The following is a 10,000-nucleotide window of genomic DNA, read 5'->3' as shown; positions in this document are numbered from 1 at the left end:
TCTGTCTGTCTGTCTGCCTGCCTGTCTGTCTGCCTGTCTGCCTGTCTGCCTGCCTGCCTGCCTGCCTGCCTGCATGTCTGTCTGTCTGTCTGTCTGTCTGCCTGTCTGTCTGTCTGCCTGCATGTCTGTCTGCCTGCCTGTCTGCCTGTCTGCCTACCTGCCTGCATGTCTGTCTGTCTGTCTGTCTGTCTGTCTGCCTGCCTGCCTGTCTGTCTGCCTGTCTGCCTGTCTACCTGCCTGCCTGCCTGCCTGCATGTCTGTCTGCCTGCCTGCCTGTCTGCCTGTCTGCCTACCTGCCTGCCTGCATGTCTGTCTGTCTGTCTGTCTTTTTTGTTTTTGTTTGCCTGTCTGCCTACCTGCCTGCATGTCTGTCTGCCTGCCTGTCTGCCTGTCTGCCTACCTGCCTGCCTGCATGTCTGTCTGTCTGTCTGTCTGTCTGTCTGTCTGCCTGTCTGTCTGTCTGTCTGTCTTAGGGAGTCCTTTTGACACAAAGCGAAAATCGACAGTCAAGCGCCAATCAGCAGACAGCCGTGTGTTCTTTAGTCATGAGCCTGTTGTCAAAACGGCAGAAAAAAATGGTCACAAACGAAATATTGTTTCTACACTTAAAATGAACAAAGAAAAAATGAGCTAGCCTGATATAAGTCATGTTCATGACGATGCAAATGTAACGAGATTTCGAACTGTTCTGTTGCACACGTTGGGACTCATTTTATTTTTCTACACAAATCATTTGCCACGACGGGAATCGAACCCGGGCCGCCCTGCGTTACAAGGCAGATTCCTATCCGCTAGACCATTTGGGAAGACTTCATATGTACACCCTAAGATATCTAAGTGTCATTTCGATGAGGTCTGTAGCAGAGGCCATAGAGCACAGCAAACAAATAATCATGTGTTTAAATATCCTTGTCGTTTTGAAAAATTACCATTGTCACCTGCACAGGAATGCCATGCGGCCAACATTGAAGAAATGTGCTTCTCAAATCTGTCATTAACACTGTTTTCCACACGCTTTTTTCATTGCATTGCCATATAATCAATTGGTCATTGATGCGTCACGAATAACGACAATGCGTCGAAAATTAAAGAAATGTAAACATGAATTATGTTATTACTGTCTAAGAATCGCAAAGCTGTATGCGTAAAGGCGTCTGACGTCACAGTGGCTTGCCTGAAACAAAGGAATTAGAGAAACGTGCTTACAGGGGCGTCGAACCGGATTCTCCCGCTGATGGAGCAAAGTTGCTACAGTGACAAAGACAAGCTCCGCGCTCATGGGCAATTTATATGGGGCAACTGTGCTGCGAGTATCTAAGCAGTCGTCGTGCATGGATAAAATGCAATGTTTCAAACAGATCTGATGAATTCACCTACTTTGAAAAAGTGTGCGTTAGGGAGTCCTTTTGACACAAAGCGAAAATCGACAGTCAAGCGCCAATCAGCAGACAGCCGTGTGTTATGTAGCACTATATTGGATCACTCCAATATGGTATCCTTCCGCGCGGCAGGATACGTTCCGAGTAGAATTTCAGAGAAGTCCCGTGTACCGGGTAGTGCTGCGGCTGCATCACCCCATAAACAGCAGTCCACAGCACTACTTCTTCCTCTTCCTTTTCTCGGCGCGTTCCGTAGAGATGGATTCTGGAGCAGGTAAGAGCTCTGTGTGCAGAAGTATACTCGCAGCTATTCAATAGCTTGGAGGAGCTAGCTAGCTAGCCTCTCCACTGAGTGCTCTGCTGTCACTTCGCTCGATTTGGCCTGTGCCATCTCGTTCGAAGTTTGTCGTTGTTGTTATTAAGTTAATATTTGTTCGACACCGTGTACCTGGGCGATACACGGTTTGGTCAACCTGTATTGCGGCGCTGAGGGTTTGTCCTTAATATTAGTTGTCTTGTCTGTCTGTCTGTCTACCGGAACCCTCCCGGTTAGCCTTCGGGCTCGGGGACCGCGCCTACCTCTAGCAAGATTGGGAAAACTGTGTATGGTTGGCTTCACGCCGCCTTGCAGTTTTTTCCCCCGAGTTGAAGCAGGGCGCGAAGTACTTTGCGCGCTTCTTCTCACAGGGCAGTGCCATCTTGTTTTTACCCTCGTGCGTTCCATGGTGAACGAGCTATGAGATCCCTCTAGCTCAACGAGCGGTGACCACATACGGGACCTCCAGTGACACACATAGTCCTGTTGACCACCACGTATAAAGCTGGGAGCTGATAAACGTGGTGTCAATTTCCCTGCAATATAGGTCTAGTCATTGCTTAAGCAATTCACTAGCCCTATTAACCACCACGTATAAAGCTGAGGATACACTAAGGTTGAGAGCTATCTTGCCTGGTGCACTGTTATCATATACAGTGTCTTCTCCCCTCCACAGTAACCCAAGTATGGTTTTTCACTGTGTGGAGTGCAATGCGCGCATGCACGCAGAGGACGCACACATTTCCTGTATGTGCTGTCTTGGGCTGGACCACGCACGCTGGGCAGTGGAAGACCCCCTCAGCTGCATGTCCTGCGAAGTGCTAGGAGAACGGCTGTGTGTGGCTCGCTTAGAGCGAATGAAGGCCTTAACCTCCCAGAGACCTGCGGATGACCGCCTCCCCCCCTGTGGTACGGTGCGTCGTCGGCAGAGTTCCCCTCCAGCCGCTTTGGGCGCCCCCCCTGCCGAGCGGCACACGGAGGAGGAATTGGACCGCCTCGAACGTAGGGAAACTGACTTGCGCGAGGCGGTGAGCGCTTTGGAAGAGGAAGACGACGATTCTCTTTCTCTTCACGCTCCAGACGACCTGGATGTTGGCGATAGTGCCTCGGTGCTGCTACAGCGCTACAAACGCGCTAGGTTTGCAGCACCATCAACCGCTGGATCTGTAGCGCCCTCAAACGCTGGCAGCGCTGCTTCAGAAGGACCACCGGTGGTTACAGAAGCGACGTGTGCTCTCCTGGCGAAGGTGGCTGTCTCCCTTGGCCTGAAGTGGGAGGAGCCAGCCTCTGACAAGCTGCTCATCCCCACCTGTCCCCAGTTCGCGGTGGCATTCCGTGAATACTGGACCAGGATGCAGGGGCGCTTCCGCCCCTCCAGGGATACCAGGCCATGGACCCTCATTGCGGACCAAGAGCCCTTGGGGATCAACAGTTATCCCACAATGGATGACATGGTGGCGGCTATGATCCTCCCTGATAAGGAAATCATCGGCAAGGTGCCGCAGCTTAAGCCAGGACCCGAGAGACTCAGTGACCAGCTCCTGAGTTCTACTTTCAGCGTCCTCTCCTCCATGGCCCGCCTTACGAACGCGGCCATGCTGCTCAGCTCCTACCTGGCCTGCCTAATCCCTACTCTCCCAGGGGGAAGCCAGGGCCTTGTCGACGAGGCAATGGAAGTGTCCAGGTTGCTCGGTCTGCTGCAGACAGACTTGGCGCGAGCTAATGGCCAAGCCATAGCTTCAGTTGTGTCCTCGCGCCGCCACCTTTGGCTGTCTCAGTCCAAGCTGCCACTGCCGGTCCAGAAGACCTTCATGGGGCTCCCCCTCACACCAGGTACTACCTTTGGGCCAGGGGTTGATGCTATACTGCAGCAAACGGCGAAGCTACGCAAAGACAGGGAGACTTTGCAGCAGTTCATGACCACGTCGCGCCCCAGACCTGCTCCTCAGACGACCTGGCAGCCGAGGTACACACTCCCGCCTGGGTCCCAGCAGCGCCTCTGGCCTCCTCCCCCGCCGCCAAGCCAGTCTCCGAGGCAGCGGAGTGGTAACCAGGGGAATGTAAACCAGCAGCGCCGCCAGCGGCGCGGTGGCCCCCCTCCCGGACGCGGACGACCTGCGGCTAAGAAGGGTGGCCCCCAGCAGTCTTCCTGACATGTTGGCCACCGGCTTCGGCCGCTTCTCCCAGGCCCAAAGGGCAAACTGGGTGGAGCGAGTGGAGTCCCCTTGGGTGCTGAATACAATCCTGAGGGGTTACAAACTCCAATTCCGTCGCCGGCCACCGCCCTACCGGGGCATTCGGATCACTACAGTATCCGACCGTTCAAAGAAGGAGGTCCTCCGGTTGGAGATAGCCTCACTTCTCAGCAAGGGTGCTGTAAAGAGGTTAGAGCCATCAGAACGGCTCAGTGGATTCTACTCCACGTATTTCATTGTGCCAAAGAAGGATGGCGGCTGCCGTCCTATCCTGGACCTGCGCGCCCTCAATTGTTGCTTGAAAGAGCTGAAGTTCAAAATGCTTTCGCCAGCACGCGTGTTACAGGCCATCTCCAAGGGTCTATGGTTCACCACGCTCGACTTAAAGGATGCATACTTCCATGTTCCCGTTCACCCAATTCACAGGAAGTACCTCCGGTTTGCCTTCGAGGGAGTGGCCTACGAGTTCCAGGTCCTCCCCTTTGGGCTCTCACTGGCGCCGCGTACCTTCACCAAGTGTATGGACGCAGTTCTGGCGCCTCTGTCGTCCCAGGGACTTCAGGTTCTGAACTACCTGGACGACTGGTTGGTTTGCGCCCCATCGAGAGGGCAAGTTACCAGGGACACCAGAATCCTGTTGAGCCACATCCAGGATCTGGGTCTCACCTTGAACAGACGGAAAAGTCACCTGAACCCCTCTCAGGAGGTGACCTTTGTCGGGATCTCAATGGACTCGAGAGCATGCCTCCCTCAAGAGAGGGTCGCAAAAATCCTGTCCTTCCTCGACCGTTTCCAGCTTGGACGAACTGTATCCGTTTTGGAGTGCCAGCGACTGCTCGGCCTACTGACGGCGGCTTCGCTGTTGGTCCCGTTGGGCCTTCTCCGTCTCAGACCACTGCAACGGTGGTTCAACTCCCACAGACTGCATCCAAAGCTACACAAACACCGTCGCCTGGTGGTGACAAGGGAATGTTTGTTAGCATTGTCCCGATGGCGCTCCCGTTCCTTCCTGATGGATGGTACGAGGTTGGGCAGAGTGGTACACAGAGAACTAGTGTGCACCGATGCCTCGCTGACGGGCTGGGGTGCAGTGTTCAGGGGCATGGCGGCCAGCGGCCACTGGAGCCCCCCATGGACTGGTCTGCACATCAGTGTATTGGAGCTCAGGGCGGTCTGCCTAGCCCTCCAGCAGTTTCTGCCCTATCTGAAAGGACAGCATGTCCTGGTCCGATCAGACAACACTACAGTCGTAGCATATGTCAATCACCAGGGGGGCTTGAGGTCCCGCCGCCTCCACGAGATGACTCGGGAACTCTTGCTATGGGCTCACACCCATCTTGCGTCTCTACGAGCAGCGCATATCCCGGGGATCCTGAACACGGCAGCGGACATGCTCTCGAGGGATGGGCCACGAGAGGGAGACTGGCGTCTGCACCCTCAGGTGGTACACCAGCTCTGGGACAGGTTCGGGAGAGCACAGGTGGACCTGTTTGCCTCTCAGAACAACACTCACTGCCCCAGCTGGTTCTCAATGTCGGACCCCCCGGGGCCTCTAGGTCTGGATGCCCTGGCTCACGATTGGCCGATGACGACGCTCTATGCGTTTCCTCCGTTTCCCCTGATCCCAGCGACGCTGGACAGGGTCGAGATGATGGGCCATCAGGTGCTCCTGATAGCCCCGTATTGGCCGAGACGCCCCTGGTTCAGGCTGTTGCTGTCTCTCCTCTCGGGGACACCATGGAAGCTGCCACAGAGACTCGACTTGCTTTCACAAGCCCAGGGGGCCCTATGGCATCCGGATCCACATCGCCTCCAGTTGTGGGTTTGGCCTCTGAGAGGCGAAAGTGGTCAGACTTAGGCCTCCTGAATGACGTCATGCACACGTTGCAGAGTGCCAGGGCCCCCTCTACCAACGCGGCATATCAGACACGATGGCGTATATTTTGCTCTTGGTGTGAGAGTCAGAACGCCAATCCAGAGAGCTGCAATGTTCAGACTGTTCTGCAGTTTTTACAGTCTTTGCTCAACGCAGGCCGGGCGGCTTCTACACTGAAGGTGTATCTGGCCGCTATCTCTGCATACCACGATGACGGGCCAGAGGGACCGATGGGTAGCCACCCTTTACTCTCCCGGTTTCTGAAGGGTGTTCGACGTCTATGTCCGGTAAGGGCCCCTCTGGTGCCCACCTGGGACCTCGACGTGGTGCTGTCAGCGCTTACCCTGCCACCTTTTGAGCCCCTGGGCTCTGTGTCTCTTAAGCACCTTTCGTTGAAAGTGGCGTTCCTGTTGGCCATTACCTCAACAAAGAGGGTTGGTGAACTTCATGCATTTTCTGTGAGTGCTGAGTGTTTCCGGATGGGCCCCGACAAAATGAGCGTCACCCTCCGACCTAACCCCTCTTTTCTACCAAAGGTCCTGTCTACCGGACATGTGAACCGACCTTTGCACCTGTCTGCCTATACCCCTCCCACGAGTGCGAGTGGGATAGGTACTACCTCCAGTGTACTGTGCCCGGTCAGGGCCTTGGACACTTATGTCACGCGGACACGAGCATTCCGAAAGTCTGATCAGCTTTTCGTCTGCTATGGTGAGAGAGTTCTGGGTCAGAGGCTTTCGAAACAGAGACTCTCACATTGGATTGTTGACACCATTACTACCGCATATCAGCTGGCCGGCCGGCCTTTGTCATCTGCTATAGTAGCACATTCTACTAGGGGCGTGGCTGCCTCTTGGGCCCTGCTCAGAGGAGTTCCCCTCGCTGACGTCTGTGCCGCAGCCAGTTGGGCATCGCCTAGCACTTTTGCTAGGTTCTACCAAGTCAATGTGGCCCCCTCTAATGAGGTGGAACGGGCAGTGCTGGGGGTTGCCTCCGCCTCTCTGGGAGCAGACGATGGCCCACTACAAGGTTGACTGGCCCAAGCTCAGCCCCGTCTTCTAGGTGAGTGCTGGGCTTCGCTTGTTGACTGGTCATAGATCACCGAGTGATCTGGTATTGTGATACCATATTGGAGTGATCCAATATAGTGCTACATAACGAAGGTTACGTAGGTAACCACGGTTATGTGAGCTAATTGGATCACTCCAATCCTTTTTTCCGGAGATCTATGGCGCCTCGAAAAGGACACGAGGAAGAAGTAGTGCTGTGGACTGCTGTTTATGGGGTGATGCAGCCGCAGCACTACCCGGTACACGGGACTTCTCTGAAATTCTACTCGGAACGTATCCTGCCGCGCGGAAGGATACCATATTGGAGTGATCCAATTAGCTCACATAACCGTGGTTACCTACGTAACCTTCGTTCTTTAGTCATGAGCCTGTTGTCAAAACGGCAGAAAAAAATGGTCACAAACGAAATATTGTTTCTACACTTAAAATGAACAAAGAAAAAATGAGCTAGCCTGATATAAGTCATGTTCATGACGATGCAAATGTAACGAGATTTCGAACTGTTCTGTTGCACACGTTGGGACTCATTTTATTTTTCTACACAAATCATTTGCCACGACGGGAATCGAACCCGGGCCGCCCTGCGTTACAAGGCAGATTCCTATCCGCTAGACCATTTGGGAAGACTTCATATGTACACCCTAAGATATCTAAGTGTCATTTCGATGAGGTCTGTAGCAGAGGCCATAGAGCACAGCAAACAAATAATCATGTGTTTAAATATCCTTGTCGTTTTGAAAAATTACCATTGTCACCTGCACAGGAATGCCATGCGGCCAACATTGAAGAAATGTGCTTCTCAAATCTGTCATTAACACTGTTTTCCACACGCTTTTTTCATTGCATTGCCATATAATCAATTGGTCATTGATGCGTCACGAATAACGACAATGCGTCGAAAATTAAAGAAATGTAAACATGAATTATGTTATTACTGTCTAAGCATCGCAAAGCTGTATGCGTAAAGGCGTCTGACGTCACAGTGGCTTGCCTGAAACAAAGGAATTAGAGAAACGTGCTTACAGGGGCGTCGAACCGGATTCTCCCGCTGATGGAGCAAAGTCGCTACAGTGACAAAGACAAGCTCCGCGCTCATGGGCAATTTATATGGGGCAACTGTGCTGCGAGTATCTAAGCAGTCGTCGTGCATGGATAAAATGCAATGTTTCAAACAGATCTGATGAATTCACCTACTTTGAAAAAGTGTGCGTTAGGGAGTCCTTTTGACACAAAGCGAAAATCGACAGTCAAGCGCCAATCAGCAGACAGCAGTGTGTTCTTTAGTCATGAGCCTGTTGTCAAAACGGCAGAAAAAAATGGTCACAAACGAAATATTGTTTCTACACTTAAAATGAACAAAGAAAAAATGAGCTAGCCTGATATAAGTCATGTTCATGACGATGCAAATGTAACGAGATTTCGAACTGTTCTGTTGCACACGTTGGGACTCATTTTATTTTTCTACACAAATCATTTGCCACGACGGGAATCGAACCCGGGCCGCCCTGCGTTACAAGGCAGATTCCTATCCGCTAGACCATTTGGGAAGACTTGATATGTACACCCTAAGATATCTAAGTGTCATTTCGATGAGGTCTGTAGCAGAGGCCATAGAGCACAGCAAACAAATCATCATGTCGTTTTGAAAAATTACCATTGTCACCTGCACAGGAATGCCATGCGGCCAACATTGAAGAAATGTGCTTCTCAAATCTGTCATTAACACTGTTTTCCACACGCTTTTTTCATTGCATTGCCATATAATCAATTGGTCATTGATGCGTCACGAATAACGACAATGCGTCGAAAATTAAAGAAATGTAAACATGAATTATGTTATTACTGTCTAAGCATCGCAAAGCTGTATGCGTAAAGGCGTCTGACGTCACAGTGGCTTGCCTGAAACAAAGGAATTAGAGAAACGTGCTTACAGGGGCGTCGAACCGGATTCTCCCGCTGATGGAGCAAAGTCGCTACAGTGACAAAGACAAGCTCCGCGCTCATGGGCAATTTATATGGGGCAACTGTGCTGCGAGTATCTAAGCAGTCGTCGTGCATGGATAAAATGCAATGTTTCAAACAGATCTGATGAATTCACCTACTTTGAAAAAGTGTGCGTTAGGGAGTCCTTTTGACACAAAGCGAAAATCGACAGTCAAGCGCCAATCAGCAGACAGCCGTGTGTTCTTTAGTCATGAGCCTGTTGTCAAAACGGCAGAAAAAAATGGTCACAAACGAAATATTGTTTCTACACTTAAAATGAACAAAGAAAAAATGAGCTAGCCTGATATAAGTCATGTTCATGACGATGCAAATGTAACGAGATTTCGAACTGTTCTGTTGCACACGTTGGGACTCATTTTATTTTTCTACACAAATCATTTGCCACGACGGGAATCGAACCCGGGCCGCTCTGCGTTACAAGGCAGATTCCTATCCGCTAGACCATTTGGGAAGACTTGATATGTACACCCTAAGATATCTAAGTGTCATTTCGATGAGGTCTGTAGCAGAGGCCATAGAGCACAGCAAACAAATAATCATGTCGTTTTGAAAAATTACCATTGTCACCTGCACAGGAATGCCATGCGGCCAACATTGAAGAAATGTGCTTCTCAAATCTGTCATTAACACTGTTTTCCACACGCTTTTTTCATTGCATTGCCATATAATCAATTGGTCATTGATGCGTCACGAATAACGACAATGCGTCGAAAATTAAAGAAATGTAAACATGAATTATGTTATTACTGTCTAAGCATCGCAAAGCTGTATGCGTAAAGGCGTCTGACGTCACAGTGGCTTGCCTGAAACAAAGGCCTGCCTGCATGTCTGTCTGTCTGTCTGCCTGCCTGCCTGCATGTCTGTCTGTCTGTCTGACTGCCTGCCTGCATGTCTGTCTGTCTGTCTGCCTGCCTGCATGTCTGTCTGTCTTTCTGCCTGACTGTCTGTCTGTCTGCCTGCCTGTCTGCCTGCCTGTCTGCCTGCCTGCCTGCCTGCCTGCCTGCCTGCCTGTCTGTCTGTCTGTCTGTCTGCCTGCCTGTCTGTCTGTCTGTCTGCCTGCCTGCATGTCTGTCTGTCTGTCTGTCTGTCTGTCTGTCTGCCTGCCTCTCTGCCTGCCTGCTTGGCTGCCTGCATGTCTGTCTGTCTGTCTGTCTGCCTGC

General features: G+C 51.6%; 1 pseudogene across 1 annotated transcript in view; it reads left to right on the top strand.

Moving 5' to 3' along the window:
- The first annotated feature begins 5,765 nt into the window (after positions 1 to 5,765).
- The window catches only part of LOC310824114, a 172,663-nt pseudogene continuing 168,428 nt past the window's right edge, over positions 5,766 to 10,000 (top strand). The window contains exon 1 of the transcript in view: positions 5,766 to 6,175. The product of the transcript in view is annotated as an uncharacterized misc_RNA (transcript). The remainder of the gene's footprint in view (positions 6,176 to 10,000) is intronic.

This window comes from Argentina silus (assembly GCF_951799395.1).
Source record: "Argentina silus genome assembly, chromosome: Y".
Taxonomy (NCBI): Eukaryota; Metazoa; Chordata; class Actinopteri; order Argentiniformes; family Argentinidae; genus Argentina; species Argentina silus.
The sequence above is the reverse complement of the archived record's forward strand: the minus strand, read 5'-3'. Positions and strand labels throughout refer to the sequence as shown.